General features: G+C 41.7%; 1 protein-coding gene across 39 annotated transcripts in view; it reads left to right on the top strand.

The window, feature by feature from the left end:
- The window catches only part of ATXN1 (ataxin 1), a 344,115-nt gene that overhangs the window by 188,841 nt on the left and 128,433 nt on the right, over positions 1 to 26,841 (top strand). For 31 of the 39 annotated variants that reach the window (XM_064423954.1, XM_064423939.1, XM_064423786.1 and 28 more), the window contains one exon: positions 7,996 to 8,135. The exons of the other annotated variants lie outside the window; for them this stretch is intronic. The gene's annotated coding sequence lies outside the window, so the exon portion shown is untranslated. The remainder of the gene's footprint in view (positions 1 to 7,995; positions 8,136 to 26,841) is intronic. 39 annotated transcript variants of the gene reach the window in all.

Below are 26,841 nucleotides of genomic sequence, written 5' to 3'. Positions count from 1 at the left end.
TTTTAACCGTTACTTTAAAAAAAAAAAAAAGAAAGACTTTTCAGAGGAAAGTAATCATAACTTGGAAGATGGTCAGTAGTGTTCATGCCAATGATTGTTTATTAATGTGGTCATGGTCTGGAGATGAAACTTTTGTGAAAGGGAAATTCAAGTCCTAGACATCAGAGCACACAACTAGTCAGCCTGCATGAAATTTGTTTCTTTCTGGAAGGGAGAGGTTGAATCCAAAGGAAATGAAGAAGGTACAACACAAAGGATACAATTAATTTGTTTTTGGGTAAATTTGGAATAAAAATAGAATGTACTATACAAAAAGGATTGCACTTTTCTCACATGTAATTTTAGTGTCCTATTACTGTGCTGACTCACTAAATGACTTCAGTCTCAATCTGCATTTGGTTTAAATTACTTCAGTGGCCTGCATTTGTATGCTGCTCTGTAAAGTAATTCTCATCTGTGATCCAGATTTTTTTCCTTTTGTTCGGCATTTCAACTGACTTGTCTCTTTTCATTTTCCGGGTCTCTGTTTTACTAACATTTGAAACCAATCTCTCTGTGTGCCTGCTTGGGCCCTGCAATTGGCAAAAGTCATTTTTCAGCAACAGATAGAACAAGGAATGAATCATTGCTTTCTGCCTTTCCATTAAATTACCTAAACCACTACTCATAAATATTGCTTTATGTATGGTACAGCAGCATGATTATCTCACTGCATTGATGGAACAGTGCTGGAAGTGAATATAATTTTTCTTCTATTACATCTTTAATGAGCTTCAATTAAAAATAGTGTGTTGGCGTGCAAGAGTAGATGTGTTATTCTCAGAACTTTATTGAAGCTGTTTTGCTTGTTAGATTTGGTTGACATTGTGTTGTTCTGAAAACCCTGGTGGACATGATGTAGTTCTGAAAACATTAAGAATTAAACAACAGAAAACCAGAAAAATCTGCTTTTCTAGGTGAAAGGCGACAGAACAGTAAAATCTGGTGACTGGAAAGATTCAGGTCTGTACTGAGTACAAAAGCTTGCTTTTTGTCTGCCTTTGAGGGTGAATTTTTTAACATATAGTTAAAAAAATATTCACAAAGCAGCAGGTTTCTGCAGAGCTCCAGTTAAGTCCCTGATCACTTGACACCTGTGGCAGCAAGTCTGAGTCACAGATAGCAAAAAGCTGTGAAGCCTAATACTCTCAGTATTCAAAAACACATCTACGTAGGAGTTTAATTTCAAGTACCTCTTTTAGCTCTGGGTTCCCCCCCCCCTCCAACCCAACAAATTTTAAGAGTCATTCTTAGAATTTTGCAGAGAAAAATTTTCCCAGCACTTGTGGATTTGTGAAGTATTGACATCACTTAGAGATCAGATAATAGCTCTGTCAATTTTAGCTTGACGGCATTCCATTCTCTGTTCCAAAAACCTGAGGAATTACAATGGATGAGTCAAAGTTTTCTTGGAATTTTCTTCCCTCCCCTCCCCCCCGCCTTGTGCAATTCCATTGCCATTTTTAGCATTGAGGGCAGCTCTCCAAAGAATGTCTGTGTGCTTGAACTACGATTTCTTGAAAGCCCAGAAAAAAATAGAGTTGTGTCGGATGACAAATATCATTCTATGTTTCTACACGTTTTTGGAATATTACGTGAGCTTTATTGAAGAATCCACAGCAACAGGCAGGAGATGTCTGACAGAGAGGTGTTGCAACCTCAGCAGCATGAAGATCTCACTATCATGCTGCTTCATTATGTTGTGATGAGTTTTTGCTTAATTATTTCTATGTTTTATCAGCTGTTCTCTGGAAGTAGCCTGACAGAACAAATTATTGTGATTTGGGAGACTTGGACCAGCTTGAAGCACTTGTTGAAACCACAGCATCCTTCTGTCTTTGCCTCAGTTTGAATACCAAGAATTATGTATTTAATGTATTTTAGCAGGATGCTGAGAGTAAAAATACTAAGGACGAAGAATTGTGGGGGTACTGCTGTTACCTAAGTGATTGTGGTATGTTTAAGATAAACAGTGTTGTCAGCTGTTCTTGGCAAAATCCCTGGGGTTATGATGAGTGAAATTGTAACTCTGAACGGGTTTGGTTTTTTTTAACTTGCGGAAGTGGCCTGTATCATGCATATTCTAATGTGTCACAGTGAATGTGTGAAGTATGAAACTGCTGAAAAGAAATGTGAGGGGGAAGACAGGTTAAAGTGGTTGTAAATGGAAGATCTGTGTATTTTAGTTCTGCACTAGATAAGTATTTTACTGAAAATTGGCCAGAAAAAAAAAGGGACAAGAAAAAAATGCAAGTGTCCCCTTAAGAGCTGCCGTGTCAAATTTGAGGAATGATTTGAATTGAGTCATTAAAGTGTGAAATGGAGGGATTTTATTTCTGCTTTAAATTATGCATCTCAAATTAACCTTAGCTGTGGAGTCTCTGCTGACGCCCCCGTAATGACACATTATTGGTAGTAATGGCTTCTTTGTGACTTGAGATACAAACAGACATCCTAGACAGAAACATTTCAGCTTTGAACTAAATAAGACACACGGCGAGCATTTCTACCTTGGGTTTCAGTCACAAAGGCCTGCTCACCTGGTGCTCATGAGCTCTTTTCAGTTTCCATGCACTGCTCCCCATCCTGGCAGGTGAGGGCAGCTGAATGGAAACCTGCTTCACAAGCTTTGAAGAGCAGGAGAGCAATAAATCTGGAGTGAATGTGAAGCTTGTCCAGACACTGAGCTCTGTAGGGAGCCAGAACAAAGACTGGGATGTGGGTAGTGGTCAGGGAGGGGGAACTTCCAGTAGATTATAATCTCGGGAGGAAAAGGCCCCAAGATTGTGAGGGAAATGGAGAAGAGATGCCAGGGCTTAAGGAGGAAGTTGCTAAATAAGGGAGGGGTGAGATTATAACGTAAAATAAGCAGTAGAGGTTAGTCAACCCTTTATGTGCCTTCTGACGTAAAAGGGATCGTATCTGTGCAGCTCTGTGCACTCTCTTCTGAAGCTCATTATCATCATTTGAAAAATTCCACCTCTACGCAGAATCACTCACGGGCTTTGCAGCTTTCTTTGTGCTGTTGGTGTCTCTCCTGGGACAAGGATGGTAGTTACTACTTCAGTGTAGCTACTGGGTAGGCAGAGTGAGCGTGGCTGTGAATGAGTGAGAATGGCATTGCCTGGGGTGCTGGGTACAGAAGGTTCACAGAATTTTACTGTGTCGATGAAAAAGGAGGAGGGGCTTGGCTAGGCAGACCCAGAATTTAGACCCTGACATGTCTTCCTGAAGATATTCACTAGCTCATTGCCTCATCCTAGTTTTCTCAGCAGAATGTTAATATACACACGGCTGCCTCCCCTTCCAAGCTGCAGTTCTGGGAATGTGCTTGTTGGCTATGGCAGGAGCGATAGAGAGGAGCTTCTGCCCCGTGGTTGTTTTGTGTGGGGTGTAACAAGGCTGTGTGACATTATGTGACTTTCTCTGTGGATCTGCTCTCAGCAGAGAGTGCTGTGGAGTAAGTAATCTTGTGGTATTGTGGATCCAAAGCAAGACAGCATTTGACTACTTACAATCAAGTACTAGCAAAAGTATTCAGAGGCCTTCCTTAATTTTGCAAGGAACCACATTCCTGAATTGGGACCCAAGAATTTAAAAAAAAAAAAAAGTAGGTGTGCAATACATCACATTTACTAATGCATTAGAGTTTATATGAATAATTAAAACACCATTTAGAATTGCCACAGTAATAGAACAAAATGTGTTTTGTCAGTTTTCTGTTTCTTTTTGTTGATTGATCAATTTATTGATTTCTTCCATAAATTTAGAGTAGGTATCCTAAACATTACAGTAAATTAGCAAGACTGTGCTTTTTAATAACCTGTTGAAAGCATTAATGGAATGAAAAGAAGTCAAAATTTGGTAATAAAGATCTGAAAACCAGAGACCTAGAACACATATCTAGTGTTTTGCATCAATTAGGTTTGTAAAATATTAGAGGCTTTGTTTGTCCTACCCATTATTTTTAAAAAAAAGTATTTTATATTCATTATGAATAGCCTAATAGCACATCAGAAAAAAGGGGGAAAATTAGGCAACAAGCTACCTTTGTATTTGACTTTCCATTGTATTTATAGTTAACTTTAGGCTGGTTGGAGTCAGTGGGAACATGTGTGGGATGGAGGACAGAACTTCACTGTTAAAGAGACCACAGTCCTTCTGAAACCATTTGTGAAAAACTAGTAAACTTCTGAAACTGAGATCTGGAAAACAGACAGGTGTTATTCAAGTTACCAAGAATTAGGAATTCTATTAAATTTCACACACATATGCACACAAAATATTTATGTATTTCTTACTCAGTTTTCTTCTGGGTTATATCTTTGATTTTTCCTTACTATTTACATTTAGTTTGTTAACCTGTTTTGTCGTATTTTTTTTCTACCTTCAAAAAAACCTGCTTTATGAATATGCTAGCATGTATGCTTAACAAGAACCCTTAACAGTTTTTAAGTTAGTATTGTTCTGATCCCTTTTCAGGGCTGTGTTTCTCTGTTTTCCAGCTAGAATAGCTGTCTACAATAGACAATTTGTTGTAACACTTGGATTAGCATCATATGTTTTGTTTGGTACTGTTGTTCTAGCCATGCTTGGAATATGTGTTGTCATGTGCATTTTCGGGGGGCAGTTTTGGATGCCATCAGAGGCTTGTGCTTCTACCTCCCCATCCACTGGTGATGTCCAGACTTCACTGAGGAGAAAGAGGTGATCTGGCAATAGTCACAGTCTGTTAGTCTGGGTTTTAGCTCTGGTTTGAGGGAATGATTACCACCCCAGGCTTAATTTGAGGTGCCTTACTCTGTTGTCCTAATACAACCAAATGATAGAAACTGTCTGCTGCAAGGGGATATAAAATATCTCAATATTAATGAAATATTGAGATAAGAATTCATGCATGAAATCATTCCACTTACTGTTACTGGTTGTCACACTGACAAGTGACTATAAATGAAGGATATTAGAGGAAGGAAAAATCATGTTGTTTCAGTTAGTTTATTTTGTGGCTACTTGACAGCCCTCTGTGTATAGTTAGTTACATGATTTCCTGGGATAGCCAGGTTTTTCTTTATTTGTGTGTGGCTCTTTCAGCTATAGGGGAAAGACAATACTTAAAGGATCAAAAATGTGTCTGTAAAGCCAGGAACAATTGTCTGCAACCTCAAGAAGCTATCTAAAAGCATGTAACTGCTTTTTACTCATCTTCCAAAAGCAGCTGAGTTCCGGAATAGCAGTGCTCTTTTGGGCTGTATTTCAAGATGGTATGATTATTCTCAGACAGGAATTATAAGGATCGATAGCAAACCCAACACAAGCTTTCTTTTCATGACAGATTCGCTGATTGCCACCAGAGCAGTAATATGCACTGGTCAGCATAAACACCAGAAGCAGTAATCATGGATTTTTGTCTCCATTTTAATGTGAGTTTAAGGTTACACAATGTGTTGTGATGTTTGCACCCACAGGTCATGAGGAAGGAGAATTGTTTGATCTGTTCATCTTCCCTTCTCTTTTGCTTTTATGCTTCTCCCTTGAATTGGGGCTGGGCTGTTTGGTGTCTCTCCGGGGACAGAGCAGGGCAGACAGAGCATGCCTAGCCAAAAAGATAAGAGAAAGGTCATTTTCAGATACCAGTGGTTTACATGGTGTGGGTTTTCTTTGCGTGTCCTATTTAGGAAGTAGTAATGACCAAGATTTTCCGTGGGTGTGTGTCAGGAGCCCTTCTGCACTGGGGTTTTGGTGGAGCTGAGTGCAGGGTTGCTTTCCCTCAGTGGAGGGCCCTGTGCTTTTGCTGTGTTTTGGCAGCTTGACATGGCAGTGGCTAGGTAACCTGTGTGTATGAATTTCAGTTGGTTTTTTTTTTTTTTTTGGTTTTGTATGTGCCATCCTCAATTTACTGAAGCTCTGTGACTTTTTAACCTGCTGTCTATGGGCTGTTGTTTTACAAGCTCATTAAGGTGGTGAGCATAGCGATGGCAGCGATCCTGCCCCCCTCATGGGTGCTCATTAGATGGCTTCCTTGTGCTGACATAAGCGTTGTGTAGTCATGTTCTGAGCTGGGTCTGGGAAAGGATCCAAGTTAAAAATAATCCCTGGGAAAAAAAAAAAAAAAAGAAGAAGAAAAAGGTAAGTTTTCAGCAGGATCTGTTCCTGGATCTAGCTTGCCATCGTTCTCACCCTGGCCTGGAAAGTGTGAGGGTTTGTACTGGCACAGAGGGAGGTGAGGAGAAGCAGCTGGGGCAAGGTGGTCAGGGGTGTACTGCTGGCAGCAGGGATGCTGCCTGCTTGTATGATGTCATCCTGCGGAAATGGGGCTCTTGTGAGTGTGCTGCCTGTCTTTCCTTAAGTGCATTGGCCCAGTAACTTCCAAAGTTGTGAGGCAGTTTTGGCCAAATTTGCCTGAAAAGCAGTGTTGAAGGGGTGAAGGTCCCTTGAGCTCAGCAATTTATGGTGGCTGGTAGGCAGACCCAAATCAACTCTCCTCAGTTGATGAAAAGTTTGTCATCTGGGGCTCAGCTGCTGACCTCGTCAGGCCTCCTCTTGTGGCACAGTCCCACTGTCCCAGTTTGGGTTGAATTGTGCCTGTATTGCCGTGGGGCCAACTTGAATAGCTGATGGGAGAAGAGCACAAAGTGCTGTCTGTGAGTGGCTGTTCATTTCAAGGGGCAGGGACGGTTCATCTCCTGGATCCTGACTGCACAGGGAGCTGCATTTCCAGTTGTGGGGTGGTTTTTAATTTTGATTTCTTTGTTAGTTTGGTGGATTTTTTGTGGGGTTTTTTTTGTTTTGTTTTGGTTTTTTGGGTTTTTTTTTTTGGTTTTTAATTCTGCCTAGGTATCAAAATTTCTGGAAGTTGGGAGGCAAGACTCCCTTCAGTTTTCTTGGTGTGGCTGACTGTTTAACCCTTGAGGACAAACAAGTCTTTCTAGCTGCACCTCTACATAGCTTCCCTTGGCTATCTGGCAGCATCTTTGTGCCCTGCTCAGTCCAGGTTATGTCCCCATAAGGCTGTGCTCCTCTTGGGTGGGTGTGCCTGGGTTTCACCTGCCCAGCCGGCCTTGCTGCACGGGCAGCCTTGCTCTACACCACTTCTGAGGAGCTAAGATGAAGACACACATTGTGGTTTCCTGCTGTTTTGCTTTGTAACCAGTCCACTGGTAAATATAGCTTGTGTGTGGTTATAAATTCATTCTCTCATTATGGGTGGTTGTTGTGCAATAATTATGTAGAAATTACAACCGAGAATTGTTGTGGATTTTTTGTTTTGTTTTGTTTATTTATTTATTTTTGCCCTTGATATGCCCTGCAGTGAGAAGAGCAGCCTTTGGTTTCTGCCCTAACAAAGACAAGGCCATGCAGGTGTCAGCCTTTGGCATGGACACAGGCACCATCTAACAGGCTGCTGACTTTTGTGTGGCTCTCTTTGTGTGGCGAGACGAGCACTGCAAGGGAAATTGGGATCTGCACTATTTGGACTCTCTTTTATTTTTCCTTGCTTTACTCTGTGGGTAGACAGGCTGTCCTTCCCTGCAGGTTTGGTACTGTACACGTGTTTATTCTGAAATGAACCCATCCTGTCTCTTTGGAGGTGTTGGTTGCACATTTCCCGAAGCCCTTGTATCCCTGGCAGCTTCCAGCCCTGCTCTCTGGGCAGTCCTCTGGGTCCTGCTGCCGGGCTGGGGCCGTCGGGCTCGGGGTCTCTGCCCCCTGCAGAAGTGCTCAGGTTCTGCACCCCAGAGGTCTTCCCTTCATATGTGGGCCCCCTCCCGTGACCCCTCCTTCTGTTCAGATGTGGAATTAAAAGAAGTGTGGGGGTTTTGTTGATTTTTTTCCCTCCTGTTTCTTTATTTAACATTCCAGTCAAGCAGATCCAGAACAGTGCTTGTCCCTGCTGCGTTCTCATTTTCCTCTCATCCCTCCTTTAATTTTACATTATTCCCTGCACTGTGTTTGCAGGCCATATGTGTCCTTTGAACTCTGAAGAAGCTGTGCCAAAAGGAAGCCTTCTTCTCCTCCCCGCCTCCCATCGTGGAGCCGCTCTTAGATAATTGCAATTAGTAGACAATGCGGAGCGAACCCAAATGTGAAGTCCACGGGTGAGTGTCTGCAAATTTCCTGAGAGCTTCAGAAACGCTTGCGCTTGGTCTCTGCTTTGGCCCTTTAACCCTGCAGCAGCTCCCCGAGTCCCAAGCAGCTCTGGGAGGTGTTTGTAACCCGCGTTTTCCTGCCGGCGTTCCTGGCGGGGCACAGCCGCTGCCGAAGCCCTGGCAGGGCGCCGTGCTCAGGCAGGGACTGCGCGGAGGGAGGCGGAGCGGCCCGGCCTGGGTCGCGGCACGGGCACAAGTGGCTTCAGCAGCGGGCTGTAGGAGGACGAGCCCTGCGGCCGTGCTCCCGGGGAGAGGTGGGCAGCTTGCCTGCCGCAGGCTGACAGGAGTGGGAACAGTAAAACTCTCCCCGCTAAACAAGAAGAAGTGGGAGAATTCCTTCTTGTGGTTCATGAGGTGCGGGGCAGAGGGACGCTGCTGCTCAGCGCCTTAGTTAGCATCGGCTGCTGGCTCGGCCGCAGCCATCGCTGGCAGGCTGCGCGTCAGCGTCCGAAGGGGACGGCCTCCTGCAGAAGGGTGACAAGTGCCTGAGAAGTGTCTTCTGCGTTAAACCAGGTTTCTGACCTCATTTCTCCAAGGAGTTTTAAATGAGGAGAAATAGGAGTATCAATTAGTGCCCCGTTAAGTACTTGTAGTCAAGTATGATAATTTTCTTGAAAGGATAATGTATTAGATGAATAAAAATACTCTCCATTAAAAAATGGATACAAAGTCATTTTAAACCACAAAGATTATTGTACATTTCTGAAAAATTAATGTGATTAAAGCAAAATATATTTAATAAATTAAATAGACCCTGTAAGGCCATTTAACTTGTTGGTCTCATATTAATTATTTTCAAGTCTAGTGCTAGAGAACTTCGACCTTACCTGCAGGGATGGGAAGTGATTTCTTCCCTCATTTCATTTTTTGTCTTGTCTAAGCTGTGGGTGTGGTAATTTTCCCTTGTTTTGTGGGGTTTTGTTTGTTTGTTTGTTTGGGGTTTTGTATTTTTGTTTGTTTTAGTGTTGTGGTCTAGTGTTGTGTGGGTTTTTTTTGCTTTTCTGATGTCTTTCTCAGAGATTGGCCACAGTGAAAAACCAGATCCTAGACAGTGATCAGAAATTATATGGAGATTTCCTTGATGGATTTAGTTAATGTAACCTACTCATGTGCTACTGTCTGGATCTGGAGCTGAGAAAACTCCAAATAGCTGAATATTTTCAAGGATATTTCCTCCTGTTTGATTTGTCTGTGATGTGATGTGATTGTGTCTGCTGGGATCACATAAACTTCCTTCAGTTACTTCATTTGACTTCACACAAGTTATATTAATTTTTTCCACACATAGTTTACCCCATGGATTATTTTTGGTTTAGGAACTTCCTTAGCTCTCTACTGAGCTTCTGCACATTCAGCTACTTAATGAGAATTGCTTTGTATGTTGTGGAAGACAATAAAGTAAATGTTTGGAGCTGGACATATAACCTAGGTCTATGGGTTTGCCCGGTCATTTATGAAGTTTATGTATTGACTTAGGGAGGACATGAAAAGCTCAGTGTAAAACTGGGTTTAAACAGTAGCCTGTTTAAAAAACTTTGGGTTTTGTGGCACTAGGAATGAAAACACTTCCTCACCAGTCTCATAAAAAATGTTGCAAGTATTTTATCCCCTCTTGCTTGGCATGGTCTCCTGTTGGGGGTATCTTCAGGGCAGGTGTTTGGTATGTGATTCTCCACAAACTCTGGTTCCCTGTAACACGTCTCTGGTACGGATTCAGAGAATGCTAGCAGTCAGTTCTCAATGTTTCTTAGTTTACAATTTGTTATAGTTTAGGTACCTGAAATCCATGTGAGTTTTTGAAAATACTCTTCCAACCAACCAAAAAAATAAAGAGTATTTGGGTGCCATACAATGTTCTTTCAGATGCCTTCTGAATTTTCAGGCTATTTGATGATGGTGACTGCCAATTTTTTTTTTTTTTTTAATTTAAGGCACATCTTTATGTACTCTCTGTCTTTAAGAAGACAGCCTTTGCATATGATTCGCCACCCTTGTATTTTGCTTTCGGCTTTTCTCTTCTTGTCTTGTTGCAGCTTTGACAAGCTTGTGCAACTGAGGTGATGATAACTTCCTCAATTTCTTATAGAAAGAAAAAAGGTACTTCTCTCAGCAGAGCCCTTACAGGCTACACATGTGAAAAAGAGATTTCACTTGTCTTTAGGACAGTAGCAGAGCCGGCAGTGGTTGGATAATAGATTATTGAAAGCCTTGAGACATTTGTTTGAGAAGGTGGTGGTGGCTGGGTCTCCTTGGTGGTGTATGAAAATAGCTCTGGACTTCAAGGAGCGTGTTGTCTGTGTGAAATGGTGCTCACATAAATGCATGGGAGTTGTTACTCTGTTACTGTACCAGGTGCCTCCCAAGATGAATGGTCTGCATTGCCATAATGTTTAAAAGTATGATTATTGGTCTTTTCTGGTCTTAAATGAAACCAAATCTATGTGCTGAAAATTACCTTGAAAATCCTCTTAGTACAAATGATATCATTTTCAAAGCCACCTCCTCAGGTTACAACTAAGCTAAGCAGCCGCCTGGCTGCAGTTGTGGCAGTGCCACGCTGCTGTAATGACACCCGCAGGTGTGGCCATGGGGATGTCCCTGTGCACAATCCAGGTTGTGTGGCTCCCACTGTGCTGCTTACCTCCCCTTGTTGTTTGTGTGTATTTTCCTCACCACTCACAGAGGACACAGTCAGACGTTTTAATATTATGACACTGCAGCTATAAATCTGTCAAAACTGCAAGGGCATAACAAAGAGTAGATCTGACCAATGGCACTGTTATCTTTTTCTTTGTATTTCCCTGGAATTCTAACTGACAGTGGCCCTTAATATAAATTCGTTATTTGCAAGGAGCTCTGTTTAAGCTAGAGAATTATTATGCCAATGTGTGACACTAACCATACTGCAGAATAAAGAGCGGTGAAGTATTTATGATGCTAAAATAATTTCAGGTCATGTCTTTTTTTTTTCCTTTGTGTAGTTTTGCTTTTATTACTAGTGCTGAAATGGTTCTTGCAGAGCAAGTGAAAAAACCAGACTGAACCTCCTGTTTTTTTGTTGGGCTCCCAGCTGGAAATCCCTCCCTCGATTTTCCATTGATAAAAGTGTCACAAAGGGAATCCAGAGCAGAGGAATAGGCGGAAATAGAACAATGAAAAGTCTTGGACTTGAATCACAAAGAAAGTTAACTAATGTAGATATGGTACTGGACGAGCTGCTGCTCCTTTCATGACCAGGTTCATTTACCTGTGGTTTTAGCATTTGTGGCTGCCCTCAAAGCCATGTAACAAATCAGCTATTTATTCTCTCTTTGCTGTGGTGGCTCTTTAAAAGGATATTGCAGAGCATTTTCTTCCCCCCCCTTCCTATGGACTGCTTTATTTGACCTTCAAGAATTCAGAATCTCAACGGGGGCTAGAAAACTCGCATACAAGAATGCTTTTATTGTTAATCTATAAAATATGTCTTTCACTAATAAAATAAAGATGTGACATTTATAGAGCTCTGATAAGGAACATGGCAGTGGAAAAGGCCCAGGTCTCCTGCTGTTCAAATTAAGGGCAGCTGATTTCAGCGAGAGAAGAACCAGGCTTGTTAAATGTGCATTTTAACACGTGCACTCAGGTGTTCTCATAATGCTCAAAATACTTCCAGGAGTATTTTGTGAGAACTGAGAAGTAACGCCAGAGAGAACTTTGTTCATTTAAGTGACTGAAGGTAATTGGTGCTCCTTCAGAGTTTTAAGAGGGAAGATTACTTGAGTTTAATTTCATTAATTTGGTGGTTAAGTTTACATTTTTCCTAAAATTTCTTAGCATTGTATCAGTAAAACAATGTCTTCTGTATTTCTGCTGTGTTTGACCTTTTTGACAGGGTCAGAGAGCTGACATCATGACATTTGCCACAGTGTCTCTGTGGTCACCTCCCTGTCACGTCCTGTAGGCGAGGGTCTGCATGCAATGGTGTGACCAAGGGGCTTGGCAGCCCCTGTGGAAGACAACTGGTGCAGGCCTTGTGCTGGGGGCAGCAGCGAGTGCGATGGTCTGTGACGCAGAAGTCCTGAGTGAGGCAGGGACCTGCTTTGCTGCGGTGGGAGCAGCTGGGGCTCAGCACCCCGTGCCAGTGCTCAGCACCCCGTGCCAGTGCTCAGCACACGGCTTGTTGCAGACATGGGTCTCTGGAGTTTTGCTGAGAAGCACTGTGGTTGTCCTCTGGCATACCTTCCCATGTGGAATGCTAAGCCCTGCTTTTGTCTTTCCCTCCTGTTCTCCTCCACTTTTTTCCCCCCCTCTTCCCTTTTTCCCGTCTTTCTTAAACCTGCCAAAATGAGAGACCCACACACTGAAGTCTGTTTCCTCGTTCTGATGGTTTATTGTGATGGGTAACAAGAATGTGCACAGTTATTGAAGTATGGGATGTTAATACAGCAGGAATGGGTTATGTAATGAGCAAATAAATGGGATATGCTTGGCTTATCCATATATTTATTATTCAGGGGTAAAAAGGAAAATACACAGAATAGTGAGTGAACGAAAAGGAAGACTGGAAATAGTGTTTGGATTCATTGGACATTTCAAAGCTCTTCCTCTGACCCTATAAACCAAAGCAGTTATATTTTGTGCTGGGTTTGGTTTTTTAAATTTACTTATTGGGCCACCCTTCATTAAAGCCAGAAAAGGAAATGCAGCAGGCAAAAACACTTCAAGTTGAAAACCAAGTAGGAATAAATCATGGTGTGATACCTTAATAATGCTGTTAAAAAATTGCTTTCCAGTGAAGCATACTGAAACCTAGGAGCTGTAACTGCTTTAAGTGATACACTTTGTCTAGTGTTTTGACAATGCAGGAGTTTTTTCATCTTCTCAGTGTAAGAGTCAGTAAAGTTGGGTTTCTTACTGCCTCCACTCTGCCCAACATGCTATTTCCATGCAGAGATGGACTCTTCATGCCTGTGCCTTTTCATCATAGTAAGAATACATGAGAGATATGTACTCTGTCTATGAGTAAACACAACAACCCAGGCCATTTATTTTCATCGCTGTTTTGCATAATATGCATGCAAATGCCATACACAGCACAGGAAGATTCTAAGAGCCAATTCTTACGAGATCCTAAATGGGATAGTAGTTAGTGAATGACTGCAAATAAAGCTACCCCACACTGTCCTTAAGAGACTCACTTTTGAAAAAGGCATGTTATCTGTAATAGTGGGCAGAGCATCCACTGAATCAGAGTGTTTTTGTTTAAGAAAAGGCTGCCAAATATTGAAGGCAGGGAAAGCAGTATTGTTTTTTCATGCTTTCGGTGCCAAAGAAGCAAAAGAAGGTAACAGAAGAAAGGGGTAGCATTCTGAAGGCATTTGGGGTTTTTTTCCTGTTACAAAAAAAAGGAGATGTTTATAAGAAATGAGGGCAATTTAGTTGAGTGTTCTGCTTTGGACAATTGTAACACTAATAGGATGGAAGCAGTATAAGCAGTTGCTACAATTATAGCTGCAGTTACTAAGAGAAATCCATGTTCTGTTATTTGAATGAAGCATTCACTGTGTGGCTGAAAAGCAGCATTATCTTAAAGAGACAGGGAAGCAAAATTATCCTCTTTTTTTGTTTTGTTTTATTTATTTTATTATCCACATTCTTTTTTTGAAAAAGTTTGTGCATGTGATTCATCCAAGAGTTCAAATCCAGCCTTTCCTTTGCACCCAAAGCAGTTTAAACTGTTTGAAAAAGACAGTAAATGTGCATTTAAAAAGTATATATATGTGTACATATAAAAATGAAAGTATCTGCAAGAGAGCAAAATGGAACGGTTGAGTTTGTATTCTCTGTAGCCCACTAAAACTTATGGGTCATGCAAAATTATTCAAAGGGTAATTGCCCTTCCATTTTCATCAGGTTTCTTAGTATTGTGAGCCATTATTTGCTTCCTTTCAGTGATGTGTCAACAAACATTCCTTTTCTTTGTGGATGCAGCTGAATTTTATTCATTAGAGAGATTACAACACATGAACAGTCACGCCTTTAGAGTACTGACATTTATGCAGTTTATAAGGAATATGTTTATGCTTTGGATGGAGATCACTTAGTGCTGGTGCTAGTCAAATTAGGGCTGAAGTCATGGAAATCTTAACTTTTTGCCCACTTTATGTATCTTTGACAATTTAGCACGTATGGTGGGCAGTTTCCAAATGCAAACAGATGGTGTGCTCATAAACACCAGGATACAGAAAGGTGTTATTAATACTGGGTTTGTCTCTTTATAAAAGAAGGCTGCAGATCTATGGCTGGTACAAATTTAGCATATTCCTGTCAAGTAAAGTTATGCCAACAAAGATGGAATGAGAATCTGTCTTTCTGGCCACTATTTTTAAACACAATGCTGGAAAATGCTCATATAGTTGTCTCTGTGTGTTTCTCTATTCTTTTACACTGTCTCTGTGGCAAAATGTGTTCTCTACACATCTTTTTTTTATTTTTTTTCCAGATGAGCGAACACAGTTTTTCAGCAGGTCCCAGCCTCTTTCCCTTCTTTAAACACCTCTTATTCCTGTTTTTCCCATTTTCCAGTTTTGAATACCAAAGTCACTTCTTGCATCATTATGCTTCCAGATGTAGCAACAGGATAGGATGTCTTTACTCCTCACCTTTCCTGCTTTTCCCATGCCTGTGGATTCATACATCCTGAACTTGAACTTAAGCTCAAGTTATGTCTTGCAAAAAGCCCAACAAAATAGTGTTAGTCACACCTGTATAATGCAGAGTGACTGACAGAGTTAGTGCAGGCTGTGCTGGGGTTTGCTGTGTGACTACATGGATGCCTTGTAAATCCTGCTGTGCTGGCTTGCAGCTGGCTCTGGACTTCCCAGTGCATAACACTGAACCAAACACTGGATGGGCCATTCCCATTCAAAATGTCAAATTTGTGTTCTTAATTTCCAGTGAGGATGTTATGTGATAGCAAAATTGTTCTGTAAAGGGTCATATGCTGTTTTACTGTCAGTTTGTGAGACTCAGACAGAAGGAAATGATCAAAAACACTCAATGCTCGTTATTTATTAATTGAGTTCTGGCAGAGCCCTGCTACATTCTGGCTTTTTGTTTGTTTCTTTGTTTACAAACAAAAAAAGACAAGCACAGTTCACAAAATAAACGAAAAGGGAAATTTGTTAACAAAGATTTCTGACAAGGAAGAAATGGGATTTGGGGGCATTTGAGTGGAGGTGCCTTGGAATACAGGGAGAGCAACTTGGCATTGTGTCACCCTTTCTGAGTGCTGCTCCTGAAAGAAAAGGATGCTTTAGAGAACAGCAGACCATGAATCTTCTATGGTGGCATGCTGGGTTACCAGAATATATTACCCCTGGTAAGTTCTGTGGTGGGGATACTTTAAGTGCTTGCACTTTGCTGCTTGTATGGATTTACTTTCTTAAAAAAAAAAATAAATTCAAAGTAGAAGCTCCATCTGTTTCGTCACTTTTCTGCATCTCTGCCTTGTTTCTGTATGTATTCAGGTAAAGAACAGTACATCGAAGTTCAGTCTCTTTCCTTACTAACTGTGGTTTCTTGACTTCAGAAATCCCAAAACTACTTGGAGCTCAGTCTTTTCTTCTGCAGTGAACCCCATGCAGACAGACCCATCCATAGATGCTGTGGCCCATGCGGAGCTGTGTCAAAGCCTGGGGTGTAAAGTTTACATTGCTGAAAGGTCTGAAGATTCAGCTGCTGGCCTCCCGCCCCCAAGATTAAAAATTAACCAAGTATAGGTGATTTTTTCACAAGCATAGCTAAGAACACATCTCTGATCAACTTAATATTTCTGCCAAATTTTCAGACTTTCTCTAGAGTCTGAAGCCATTTTTATATCTCAGTAAATTAACAACAGCAGCAGCAGCAGAAGTAAATTTAACAGTCAGTGATACATATTTGCCTGCTCTCTCCAAAATGGCTGATTTTTGTCCTGAAACTTGCCCTCAAAAGATCAGTCTGAGTCAGATATCACAGGATTTTAAATAAAATACTTTAAAATATTCTTTATATTAAGCATTTTCTATTAAAATATTAATTCACTTATTTGCCAGAGTTGTAAAAAGCTAAAACCAAGGCTCTTGAGGGAGAGGGTTGAATAGTTTTCAGTGTCATGGTTGCTGTGAGAATTGTCTTCCTTGAGCTGCTGGTCTAAAGGTGTTGTGTTCAGCTGCAATTCTATATGCCCTGTCCTTGAGATACCCAGTTCTCTGCCTTTCACTTTCCTCTACTGCTGTTCTGTGGAGTGGTAGAAAAAAATGGTGCAGGAGATCATTCTTTCCAGGTCACTTAGATCTGCATTGTTTCAGTTCTCCTTTTCTTGTCTGCTTGACTTCACAAATGTTTATTTCCTCCCTTTGGATTAGAGGTGCAACTTAAAAAAGGCAAAATACACAGCGAGACCTGCTGGACTTCTGCTCTGGCCCTGTCCTCATCAGCTGGGCCCCAGGGGTTCTGCAACTTACCCAGTAAACAAGAAGCCAGTGTCAGCTGCTGAAGCTCCTGCTGCTTTTCTCTGCTTTTACACCAGCAGTGCTTTTTGGACATTAGTGGTACTCAGCAGGGGTCTCTTGCAGTTCCTCCTGCCTGGTTAAGTGGCTGTGGTGGCTTTTCTTGAACCATGTTAAAACCAGGGCCTGGGAGGTGCTGCACAGTGTACCCATGTCTGCACAGCTGCCTTGTTGAATTTGGCAGCATAACCAGTCAGGACACAGAAAATGTTTGCTCATCTGGGTTGCCTGAAGAGAACAGGCAGGTCTAGAAAGTTGGTCGGGGCAGGGCTACTGAGAGAACTTGCAGACCTGCGAGATTCCAGCTCTCCCTGGCTGTGAGCTGGCTTCCTGCTAAAAACCCCCCTCACTACTCTGTGCTCAAATCAATCCCAGTTGAAGCTGGGAGTAATATTTGCATACCTCACTGGTTGTTCAGGCTAAATTAATATTTGTATAGCACACTGTGTTCCCCATATTGAAAGGACGACATGAACACTGCTGTTTCCAGGCAGCTACATCCCGTGCTTGAATGTTGTAAATGTACTTAGCCAGGGCAGACAAGACTCATTGCATTTGTTTAGAAAAACCCTGTCAGTGCCTTGGTATATGTGTGAATGCATTTTTTTTTACATAGGTGATGTGTTTGCTGTAAAGCTGAAGCTCTCCTCTGTTGGACTAGCCCTGTTTCAAAGGTTGGGGGTTGTGTTCATTTGCCGTTTTTTATTCTGCTTGCCACTGCATTGCATGCTGGGGGGTGTATTAGGTAGTTTTTTTCAGTGTCTTTCCCTGCTTATAAAAAGCTTCCAGTGCATGCATAAATCCACTAGCAATGCTTTTTCTTAAGCTGAGAACATAAATAGCGTAGATTATTGTCTGGTAAAGCTGATTGGTATTCCTTAAATCTTGATCTCATCCCTTACTTATTCACACATCATCTGCACAGAAGATATTTCTGCTGTCTTCTGAACTCTGTTTCACACAGCCCAGTGAGATGTTAAAAATAATAATTTTATAAATCTTTGCTAAACCAAATTAAAGCATTAAAAGAAATCTGGGGGGAAAAAAAAGAAATCTGAAAAATAATTAATTCAAGCTAATAAATGTTCTGGTCGTAAAAATTCTCCTGTAGTGTGTGAAAGAGGGTGATTTCTCCAAAGGTCCTGCTTGCTGAGCATCTGCTGGAGATGACAGCATCAGAAAAAATAGAACAAGCCGTGGCATCAGTGCTGTTGCACGGTTGGCATCACAGCCTGAAGAGCAAAGCAGTGCCGTCTCCTGCAGGAAAACCTGGGCTTGTAGCTCTCAGCGCACAGGATTCTGCTTGTTGTGTCATGCTGCCATAAATCCTGAGCAGCTCCATTGAAACAGAGGGAATTACTCCAGATTTATGCCAGCTTCGGTGAAAAGAGGCTTTCTGCTGAATGGATCGGGGCAGCCACTCGCCAGGTGGAAAGGGAAAAAAGTGACTCAGCTTTCGGCAGTTGTTGCTGATCACTGGCTTTTGCCAAGTGCAGAGTCACAGATTTCCTTTTTTATTTTTTTCCCTCTTCTTCTCCCTGCCCCCCTTCTTTTTTTTTTTCTTTTTTTTTCCTTTTTTTTTTTTTTCTTTTTCCCCCTGGGTGAGTGACTGCTTTGCACACTGCACAGAAAAGAGGACTTAATTGCTGAGGGAAGAAGGGATCCAGTGGCAGGATGAACCAGCCTGAGTCGTTGCTGTGAGCAAGGAGCTTGTGGAGGGGCAGATCACCCTTGCTATAAGCATTTGGCTCCTCATTTCAGAGTCTGTAGTGTTGGCTTCTGCTTCTCGCCCTTGGGAGACAAACGTTTGTGAGAGGGAGTTGACTGGCCTGGTATTTCTGTGTGCATGGCAATAGCCTGCTAAGGACAGTGAGAGCAGCTCCTCCCGCGGGGCACACAGGGCAGCAAAGCCTGCAGCAGAGCACAGGCAGCTGGGTGCTGCTTTTTACTTTCCCCCCATCTGCAGTCACCCTGCTCTGCCTCCCCAGCAAGCTCACAAACCAGCGGCTGTGACTATTGCCTGCACCCAAAAAAAAGAAGCGAAGAGGGGGGAAAAACCATGTAGTTAGGTGCTAGGGCCATGTGCTAGTTAAGTAAATATATTATTATAAATTATTTTGGACTATGCAATAAGTGTACTCCAAGTTTAGAAAATGGTGTTAAATTACTGCAATAAAAAATGGGATTTAAAATCTCTAAATGGAGAAGACAATAGAGTACTGTAGATCTCTGAAAAACATGGGTTGTTGAACTGAAGCTCCCTGAATGTTTCAGCCCATCTGTCTTGATAGTTTCTGTGTCTTAATCACGGATTTCATGAAGTGTCTAATTTTCTTTTTTTAGCTTTCTGTCTTCCTCTTGTACAAAAGTTAAGACAGGGAAATCATCTGAGCTGGATTTACTTTTGCATTCAAGAGAAAAGCAGTCTATAAAAAGAAGTGAGTGGTGTGTGTGCTGGGAAGCCAAGTTTGTCTGCTTTGGGTTTGGGGACCAAGATTTTCCCATCCTCAGTTCTGCTACTGCAGTGGTTGTTGGGACAGCTGGGGAGTGCAAGTAGAGGTGCTTACCCCGCTTTTAATTGTCTGGCTCTGGTCCTTGGATATCCAAACAGTGTGGACTGGCTCTACTGAAGTCACTGCCCTCCCACTGCTGCCACTGTTCCTGGCAGCTGTCAGGATGTACTGGCAAATCTCTGAGCCCTCTTGCACCTTGGGAAGTCTGCAACAACTCTTTTGAACTGGAGAATTGCTTCTGATTCATAGCTGTGGGGTGAAAAGCACAAACTAACCAACAGAAATGTCCCCCCCAAAAATCAGAGCAGTTTAATTCATTGACCCCTCAGGAGGGTCATTAAAGGAGGGTTATGCATCTCCAGATCCTTCCTGTGTGAATCCATCACATAGAGCCTACTGAGTTTCTAACAAGTATGGAAATTTTTGCCCCTGCCCTGCACAGAGCACAGATAAGGCCATGCATATTTGCAGTGTGTACTTCTGTAGTATGCAGAAGATGCTGACTGACATTAATTAGGAGTGGGAGGTGTGAAAGTGTAAAAATAAAATTCCTTTCTGTCAGGTTTACTATTAGAAGTGAAGTACATGGTGTGACACCGAGTGCACGTGAGTGTGCACGTGTGTCTGCGTGTGAGCGTGTGTGGAGTGGAGGGTGGGTACTCAGTATTTAGAACAATAGTGGGAGTGAAGCATTGCAGGTTGGAACATCTGTAAAAGTCTGTGATTACAACCTTTTTCTTGGGAGCTGCTCAGTGAAATGTGCTTGAAAACGGTTTCTTTTCCATTGCTAGTTCAAAATGCCACGCTAAAATGCACACAGTGCCAGAGATTGCAATTTGTGTCAGTTCAGCTGCCTCTGCCCAGCTTTGTGCTGCTACAGTGACTGTTGTGAGAAACAATCAGAAGATACAATATTTTTGGTAAATTTTAGCAAGAGCAATACTTTGAAAATAAATGGATCTTTATTTGACAGGCTCCCGTATTGCTCTGGTTAGTAGTAGTTATTAATTCCTTCTCTGTGTGTGTACTAAAAATGAGAAGCAGACAAGTGAATTCTGCTTTGTTAATGGTTCAAGAAGTATGTTGTTGAATGTGCCTGGCTTTCTCTTACAACATAAATGGACAATCATCTGTGTAACTTAAAAAGCATATTCTTTGGATCTTAACTGCGTTAGAATATCTGAGCTCGAGAGCTATTGTGTATGAAATTTCTTCAGTATCTGTTTTATGTGGGTGATAGTGCCAGAGGGTTATCTGTGGAGCTTTTAATAGCTGTCTGACTGTCCATCTGCTCTATGTGACTGTTTATATTTATCCTTTATACAAGAAATGGGCACTCTGTCAGCCTAATTCATCTGTCACTGAAGTGGGTGGCACTGACTGAAGACCTCCTCCCCAGTGGTTGAGACCTTTCCATGCAGAACTGCAAGACTGTGTTTGGTCTTCACTGATTATAGTTAAAGGACAAATCTCCTTTTTCTGTTACCCTTCTGAAATTATGTGTGTTACCCCAGTTTTTGCTTGTATAAGTAAGCTGCTCTAAAGTGGATCCTTTTTTGTTACTATTGCCCAGTTATTTGATGGAAATGAGTTGCTAATCTCTTCATTTCCTAGCAGAATTTTTCTCTGTTGACAAACTGACCATTTGTTGAGGGAGAGGGTGGGACTGACACCTCAGCTCTCCAGGTCTGCAAGGTACTGATAGTACATGCTACAGGCACTGTGAGTTGTGGCTGCTTGTGCTGGGCCTGTGATTGAGATACAGAGCTGTTACTTAGGCCTTCTGGTTAAGTATCATTTTCTGTCCATTACTGAAAGTAGATTTAATGTTTTGGGCATTCAGTTAAGATACTCTCATCCTCCTACAAGGGAAGCATCACAGCTGACAACACCATTTTGCACTGGCCTCACCAACATTGGTGCTGTTGCTTTATCATCATAATATAGAACTGGCTCAACACCGCCCCTCGCCCCACCCCCCAAAACCAAATGAAACAAGCAAAAAGGCCCCAACACCTACCCAAAAACCTCACTCCTGGCTTGCTGATCTAATCCTTCCCCTTACAGGCTGATACTTTGGGTGTGTTGTCATGTGTTGCTGAGAAGGGGCACGTGGCTTCAGCTAGGAGAGATTGCTGACCGTGGGAACGTGGAGCTAAGGGTGGTGCTGGTAGATGTTTTCCAGCCAGCTTTGGTATCAAGTTTACAGAGTGCATGTGGTACAGCACTTCACATGCCGTGTCACAAAGACAGGAGTTCAGAGGTTTCTCCAAATGTGTGCCAAAGGCCCCTCTTAGTTAACTGAGCTGCATGTGATTTGTGTGGGGGGTGTCTGGACTTGTCGGGAAGATGTCCCTACACTGTCCCTGGCCATGGGCACACCTGGTCTGCCACAGCTTGGGTGATGTTCATGGGGAAATGTTTGCATTAGCTACAGAAGCACCAAAACCAATTCACAGCTACACAAATACTGAGGTTTCCCCTTGAGAAGAAAGATGCTGTAGTTTGGTTAGGAAAACCACAAGGATGTTGATTTCTGGGTTTTGTTTTTGTTTTATTTGTTAGTATAACAAATTACTTGTGTCTGAAAGGGTTAAGCAGAGATAAGTTCATGGTTGAAGCTGCAGTGGTGGGTACAGAATGCATGGCATATCTGGTGTCAAAGAAGTTGTTTGGAGTCACATACATGTAGATAAAAATATACTGAGTTTTCAGCAGTGTTTTTTTTTCCTGGCTGTAATTGTGATGTTACTAGCAATTAATGACAACTGGATTTCCTGACTGTGTTTTGTTGCTGTAAGCCTCAAGTCAGTGAAGTGAGCAAATGTATGTGAACCATGAAGAAAAAAGAAAGGGGAAAAAAAGGAGGGCAGAGCAGACCCACCATGTTTGAAATCATCGTCAGACTGTTTCTGTGTTTAAGGTTTGGTCAAGTAGTGTTCTTGGGAGAATTAATCAGAGCTTAAAGAGTTCCATGCATATTCAGTGTCTTATAGAATGAGCCCTCTACTGATTGAAGAACTATTTGGTCTTTGAGACTATATCTATAAATATATTTTCCTTGTTGGGGACTGTAACTGCTGAAGTCAAACCTACCAATATTTTGGGTTAGACCAACCCACAGGGTTTGATCTTCATACACATAAGGGCCACTTTACACTTTTGAGGCAAGTAATATGATCTTGAACCAGGCTTAAATCATACAGTTCATTTTTCCTTCTTCCTCTTTTCATACTGATTAATATATTAGGCTGTCTAAACATAAAATACACAAGTAAAATATGTGTGGGAAAACACTGTGTAGGTACATAGCTTTCAATGATTTGTAAGCTTGAATTAATTAGTTGTGCTGACATGCAATCCGTTCAGCTTTGTGGGGGCTGGACAGTTTGTGGGCAAGCAGGAGGGAAATCCTTTGAGGGATGTGTCATTGTAGGACATTCTATACTAAAGTTGTTTTTTGGAGGGGGGGAAAGAAAAGTACTGTAAGAATATCTGCTTGTGATCCTCCCTGACATGACCATAGTTTGAAACCAGAGCCTGTGTTCTGAATGGTTCTTCAGTTGTCATCATGTTTTTCAATTCTGTGTTATAAAAAAACCCATTAAATTATTTTTAACACAATGTGTAGAGACAGTGCTTGAAATAGTTTGAAATCAGCTAGACCAAGTCCTGGATGGTGCTTTTCTGTTACTGCTTATAGAAGAAAGCAGTGTTTGCACAGTTCAAATGCTTTTCATGTCAGCACTGATCACATTTGTTTGCAGTCTATGAAAACGGAACATTAGATTTCACCTCAAAGCTGTTCTAAGAAAACTTTTTAATAATCATTGATCATATTTCAGAAACACGGCAGTACTGAAAATGTTACTATAGCTATAGCCATGAAGTTAGAACAGAACTGCTATTATTTTTGGACTGTGTCTAAATCAGTAATTTTTCAAGTGGAAAGGTTGGCAGAATTTCATTGTGCTTGTCAAAGTCGAAGTTACTCGCTTCCTTCCAATTCCTCCAGTTTTACTGATCTGTTTGCTGAAAGCAGAACACAGAAATGCAGGACAGGCTTCCAGAGCCCACCACGCAGGGAGCCTGCATGCAGCACGTCAAAACCAGCCTGAATTCTCCCAGGCTCCCCTGTGTCTGTCCTGACTGTGCCCCCCTCAGATGAGGAAGGTGTGGTGTCCCCACTGCTCAGATTGCAGTCGAGTCCCGGGGTAGGCTCATGGCCCAAAGGGCAGCCTGGCAGAGAGCAGAGGCTGGACCTCCCACGTCCCACCCAAGGAGCCTTGGCACTGCATCATCCTTCCTCTCTTCTGCAGTTTAAAGACCTGTTTAATACTGAGTAATGGTTGTAAGTGTGCTTTTTAATGCCATCGACTTGCATGAGTGAAACTCTGGGAAAGGATGCTGTGGAGCTGCCAATACAACTTGTCCAGGAAGTTTTCTTTACTGAGGAATGTTAAAGTGGCATTAAAGTTTTCTTTTTGCTAGGGTGCGTTTTTTTGCTGTGTGCATCAATGATGCTTGGGTGGGTGTATTCCTTTTTTCAGATTGAGATTTGGAGTTGTGCTTTTCATTCTTCACTTGCACTTTAAAAGTAAACCAATGTTTCATACCACCAGTGTTTTCAAATTCCGATAACTGAAGTGTCCTAGTGATTATTTATTGGCAGTAGAAGTTTATCATTGTATTATCTTTGGGCTAAATTGGAAAGATACTGCTTCAAGCCTTTTTAACACAAAAAAATTATAATAACTTGACATTCCACAGCATACATAAATTGATGAAAGTCAAAAGACCATTTGCTTGGAGGCTGTACATAATGATCTCATTTGTTATTATGTGGTCTGCACAGGCTACTCTCAAGGCATGTAGGATTTTTTCCTTTCTAATGTTTCTACATCAGGATGATAGAGATGAATACTCCATAGATATGTGGCCATCTGGTACTTCCAATTATGCTAAATTTACCAGAAGAAAAAGTAATGTATTACGCCTTTCTAAATATAGTTATTTTCCCATGATTGAAAATTGAATCACTTATTCTATGGAAAACTCTGATATTCTGTAGTTTCCTTTGTTCCAACTTGAATATTCTTAGGAAAAGTAAACCCTTGATTTCTTCGTGTAAGTTTTGTGGGATTTTTTGAAATTTTTCTCTTTTGCTGTCATTTTCGTATCCACATGTTCTCCAACTATACAAACCAAATAAAGGTATTAGTGGCCTCTTTTGTTTCTCAGATTATAACAAAAATAAAGATCTTAAAATAAAGATCTTAAAATGCCTTAGAAGGAAAGGAAGGCAGTGTAAAAGAAAGTTAGCCTGCTGGGAAGAATAATTTAAGAAAGAAATTTGAAGCACTTCCGTAATAAATCCCAAACTTAATAAAACTCTTTGTGATTGGATTTGGTCTTGAAATTGTATTTGTAGTTTGGAGCCTTCCACTGGCACAATGTCTTCTAAGAGGGTTTGGTGTGTGTTTTGGGTTATTATGAGTGGTTTCAGTGGCTGAAGCAGTTGCAGGAGGCACATTAGAGGCAGTTCAGACCTCACTGTGAAGCTGTGCAGGGATCTCAGTGCGTGGATATGTATGCAATGATCTTGGTGCCACTAGTAAAAGGAGTGATATTAATAACAATGAGAAGAAGAGGGACCAGCACTTGATGTGATGACAGTTTCTGTTTGCCAGCCAAGTAAATGTGTCAGAAGGTCACCAAAGAGTATCTATGGCAACCAAGAGAGGAGGATGGCTCTGCTGGATCAGTGTTGCTTGTTGAGTAGAACTCCAGGCAGGGAACTGGGATATGACCTGATTAGGACTAAGCTACTTGCTGAAAATGATAGTATTTATCAGCCACAGTCTTCAAAAATCAGTGAGAAGCAGAAGGAAAAAATTGGTGGAAAGCAGAAAAAATAAGGACCAAAAAAGTCTGTCTGATATCTTCCCAATTAAAAAAATCAGACCATTCAGTACACATAAAACCATGGTAAGCCTGATCTCTAGAGAAGAGAAAGTTACTTGTCATTTCTGATAGGAATGTTCTTACTCTAAAATGTCTTATTTTTTCTTTAAATTTACTTTTTTAAAGAAGTAGGGTTTGTCAGGAATCTTACAAACCAACACCAGACTTGCCATTGGGCTAGCTATAAATTTGGTCAAGTGACATTTCTGGTATGGTTTTAAAAACTAAAAATAAATGAAAAATCACCAAGTCTTTTAAGCCTTTGATGGAAATCCAGCAGCTTAAATAATGTTGAAATCCAGTCTGTGGGGTGAGTTAACTGAATTCCCAGTGTAGCAGCACTGTTAAAGCAACTGTCTTAGATAATAAATGGCAATATGCTCTATGACTCACTTGAGGGGTCATTATTTTTGGCTGGCCTGAAAGACGGTGTTGTTTGCTGGGCTGCAGTCAGGAAGGTATCAGCCTGTTCCATGTATGTGATCAAAGTGGTACACTGAAAGAGTCAGGGCAAGTTTCCTCAGAGACTACTTGGGCTGCTGGGGAGAGGAGATGGATTCCCCTCCCTATTTCCCCAAAGCTGGTTCTTTGTCCTGTAACTCACAGCATTGAAAGCTGCTGTGAAAGTGCTGTTATGTTCCTTTCCCTTCACCACCCTCAATTTTGTACTGCAACAAGTAAGCCTAAGGAGTAGTACTGCAGATGGTGCTTCAGGATCTAAAGGGCCATGGAATTACATTATTGAGGGGATTAATAATCTCTGGCACACATTGTGATTTGCTTTCTATTAATGAACGTGCACATAAATAATGTAGTAAAGATCCGCGCAGAGAATGTTAAAAATCTGCAGTTTGCCTGGGTGTTCTTTTTTTCCCATGGATCTGCTGTAAATGTATCATTGATAATTCCAAGCTTTGCATCTGAGATGGTCTTCTCTAGCGTGACCCCCTGCTCTGATCCTTAGTTTGCTCAGAGCCAACCTCAGACCAGCTGCCTTGTGAGCACTGCCTGCTCCTCTCAAACCCTCGTTTTAGTTTTCATGTTCCTGCGTTTTGTCAGGTGCCAGCTGGCACTGCAGCTGCGCTGGTGGCACTCAGAGGAGCCGGGGTCACTGTGAGCTCAGCTGGGCACTGGCTGCTTCAGGGGTGGCACCAGCAGCCACAGGGAAACTGGGAGGCGTTTGTCACATGTCTCTTGAGGTGATTCCACTGCATACTCATTGGGCAACGTGAAGAGACTTCTAGTTCTTCTGTACCTCTGCCAAGCAGAGCCTTACTACAGAGCACTGTCATTCAGCTAGAATAAAGGGAAATAAAGGGTTGAAATGTTTGCAGGATCGAAGAACTGTTGACTCTTTCAAACCCTTACAAAAGTAAATGATTGAACAAGACTACAGCTTGGGTTCAGCTGTGGATGTGCAGCTCAAACTGTAATTTTCTATTCTGAGATAAACTCTGGTTATTGTTTAATGAAATAGAGAGTCAAGGCTTTAAATTGGAAGCAATTCAGATGTTTTTCTTCCACAAGATTGTGTAGCATTTTTTGTCTCTGTCTTCTTGTGTGAATATCTAAAAGTTTACTGTGATAAGTCCAAGTGGCAGAGAGCATGGTTTCTTCTGGCACAAAGGGAACAGCCAGGTAGTG

The sequence above is a fragment of the Passer domesticus genome, chromosome 1 (assembly GCF_036417665.1).
Source record: "Passer domesticus isolate bPasDom1 chromosome 1, bPasDom1.hap1, whole genome shotgun sequence".
In the NCBI taxonomy this organism is placed as follows: Eukaryota; Metazoa; Chordata; class Aves; order Passeriformes; family Passeridae; genus Passer; species Passer domesticus.
The sequence above is the reverse complement of the archived record's forward strand: the minus strand, read 5'-3'. Positions and strand labels throughout refer to the sequence as shown.